The sequence below is a fragment of the Dermacentor albipictus genome, chromosome 1 (genome assembly GCF_038994185.2).
Source record: "Dermacentor albipictus isolate Rhodes 1998 colony chromosome 1, USDA_Dalb.pri_finalv2, whole genome shotgun sequence".
In the NCBI taxonomy this organism is placed as follows: Eukaryota; Metazoa; Arthropoda; class Arachnida; order Ixodida; family Ixodidae; genus Dermacentor; species Dermacentor albipictus.
The window spans coordinates 73131018-73134374 of NC_091821.1; the positions used below are offsets into that span (position 1 = coordinate 73131018).

The 3357-nt window shown below is 49.9% G+C and overlaps 1 pseudogene; it reads left to right on the forward strand.

Annotated features, from left to right (window-relative positions):
- The first annotated feature begins 316 nt into the window (after positions 1–316).
- On the forward strand, positions 317–472 carry LOC135903990 (U2 spliceosomal RNA; annotated as a pseudogene).
- Positions 473–3357: the final 2885 nt, after the last annotated feature.

A 3357-nucleotide genomic window follows, 5' to 3' on the forward strand; every position in this document is an offset into this window, starting at 1 on the left:
CACGCACTGCAGTGCTTCACCACAGCCAAGGCGATGCTGCGTTGGTCGACGTCCTGCAGTTCAGTAATACTTGTGACGTCACTCGAAAACCACAAGCGGTCACACACAACACAGGCCAACAACACCCTGGCCGTTGCTCCAGTGAAACGTTCCAAGTCTGCGGGACCGGGTCCACATGGGCGGTTCGCATTTCTTTCCGCTTCGTGGTCCTGGCGGGAAGCACGCTTACAAGACCGCCACCACGGGAGAGCAGAAGAAAAGGAAAGGCGATACGCAAGCGCTCGGAACGCCGACAAAGAGAGGGCGACGCGAACGTACACATGGCCGACGCGGGTCAAAGTCTAGTATCTGTTATATTTGGACCTAAGATATTCAACTTATTTTTGCAAGTTGCCGGAGTGCTTAAAGCCTGCTTCACGTCCGCCGCGGGTCGGCCCGGTATTGCGCTATCTTCGGGATCGGCCCACGTATGGGGAGAAATTCTCCATCTACATGGCTCGATAGGCGCACGCAAAAGCCGGCTTCTCTAACCATTACGGAACACAGGATTGCTCAATAGGCAGAATAGAGCATCCTTAAGAATTTCGCGCATACAAGCCAGCGCGTGGAGACGCTTGGTGCGTCTCCCGAACGCCGACGGTTTCCCGTCGGTCTCGCCTCGTGCACCGTCGTTGTGCGGCGCGTGCAAACCCACTGGAGGCGCTCTTCATCATGCCAGTGTTGTCAGACGTTTCGTAGCTCGCAGGGCGCTGTTACTTCTATCCAGCAGGAGTCGCCACAAGTGCTGCGTCGCACCAAGATGTCGCGCACCCGCGTATGACTTTGAACACTGTCCGAGGATTCCAAGCACAACCGCTAAACCTTGCTATCGCTGTGAATGGTTCCCTCTTAGGGCGAAAGTGGCAGTCTTTAAAATAAATAAATCGATAAAATTGCCTGGCCGAAGGATTCGAACAGAGGGTCTCAAGCCCAGAAGTGCTTGAGATCCTACGCAACGAACGCTTTTCCTTCACAACCGTGTGCGTCACAATCATCCTAATTGTGGCATCTAAAACCCACGAAATTACTATTTAAAGTTAATTAAAATGTGATCACACGTCATTATGTGGGCCAATCCAGAAAGTAGTGAAGTCTAAGAATGTAAGCCGATACTGAACGATGTGCACTCTCATAATGTATGCTGACCCCGAAGACAGGGCAGCCAAAACATTTAAGACTCCGACGCTCCTCCTACTCCTCTGATATGATGGCTGGCGTGATAGAGCGCCGTGCGCAGTTACTACGTCCCTATTTCACCCCCAACTAGCTCAGGAAGTCTTTGTCTTTCATCGACTTCAACCGGAGGTTGAATCACGCTTTTTTCTAATTGCTTACGTAGATAGCGTAACAACGCCTTGGCATTGGAATTAAGACGGGCATACGTACAGTCATGTGCAATATGACCTGCAACACTGGTGCCCCTGGTCGAAGGGGCTCCAAGACTGTACGGCTGCGTAGACACAGGGTAAGTTCCAGGCCTAAACACAGCTTCAAATAGTGGTATTTATTAAACTGCTATTTCGCATGTCAAAGCCACCGCGCAGCCCTGGAGCCCCTTCGACCACGAACAAGGGTTTTGCAAGTCGTATTGCACGCGACTCTACGTACTTTCCGCGTTAAGTTACAGTAATCATTTCACTGACAAACATAAATAACCAATCAACTTTTTTAATTACTGCGTTTAGCATACACATTTACTGTATAAATCCTGTCATCCTTTAAAGCAGTTCATTCTATTTTGTAAATTTCTTTTAGGGGGAATATGCGTTAAACTCTCCGTACGCAAAAATTGCAGTGAATCTGCTTCATTTTCTCTTTAAGTCTCTCCTTGCGCGCCTATTCAGCATCTGGCTGAAAGTAGGTGACATGATAATGCCAGTATGTACAGTGCCACTCACCATGAGTACGACGATATGGTAGTACGACCAAACTGGTTCTGTTGTGGTTGTTAAAACGTTTATTGAAATAACCATACAAATTTTCCGTCCCCACTAAGTGGATCCATGAGGGCGCGAGAGGGGCAATGGAGGAGGTCAGTCCAGATATTATTGATCATTTTTTTAGCCTTGTAGAGATTGAAATAATGACTGGAATATGAGGCGCCGGCTCTCAGGCGAAGCAGTGGGCAGTCGACAGGCGTCCAAATCCTGAGGCCTCAGAGTAGGTGATCGCCGAGCAGCCCCAGAGTATATGTTGCTGATCCAGCAGCTGGTTCCTTGGACAGGAACCGCAAGTGGCTGATTGCCAGGTCCGGAGGCGCATCCTAGCGCGGCGGACTGGTGTCACTCCTGTCTCCACGACGCTGCGTCGCAAACGTATGGCTTCAGCACGGGTAAACTTCCTTGGCAAAGACGTAAAATTTTCTGGGACTTCCAGAGCGCAGCCCTTCGAGTTGCCTTAGCCTCTGCCAGAACATTGTCCGGGTCGATTGCATGTGGGTCGTCAGGCACTTATGGCCGAGTCTGTGAAGGGTAGGAAAGAGTCTCCCTTGCCAGAGAGTCGGCCATTCGGTTGCCAGCTACCCCAGCGTGGCCTGGTATCCATGCGAGACAGACAGTGTGGCCAGCCTCCTCGGCGATTCGCATCACCCGATTTATTGTGCGAACAGCGCCATTGCGCGAGTCCAGCCGGGCACAAGCCTTTATGGAGGCCTGCGAATCTGTGGAAACAGTGTGATGAGTGATCTGAAAATACCGCAGCTTGCGTGCCGTAGTCCAAGCCAACGTATATTCTCCTGTAAAGCGTGCTCTGCGGCAATGTAGCTCACTATGCAATGAAGTATCCAATTTTCTCATGGGTATCTAAAACACCACATATTGTACACCAGGCCTTTATCCAGGATTCTGGATTCTGGTTTTGAAGGAGCGCTACGAAAACAAGGGGGCGGCGCGGGTTACCGCGCGCGCCCACCCGGGCCGCTATATATTGAAATTCATCTGCGACGGGCACAGAGTCCGCCGTGCGCTGTATTTGCTCGGTTTAGTTCGCGTTGATGCGAGATGCAGTGCGAAGGTCAATTCACACGCTGCTGCAGCCGCGCTTCTTAACTCTAGCATTTGAGAGCGACTTTCCGCGGTCATGGAGTGAGGTGTGTTCATGTTTGCTTTTGGGTGCAGGACACCATGCTTGTTAATTTAGTTAGTATGACTATTTACAAGTTCGTACGGCCGATAAAATTAATATCCTTACTTCGTATAGCTGTACAACAATTTGCTATCGCAGTCGATGCTGCGCCTTTCGAGCGAAACTGCGACTTTTTTTATCCAGTTTCATTTTCGTTTATTGATAATTTCTTTCATTCAATTAAGAACTATGAAT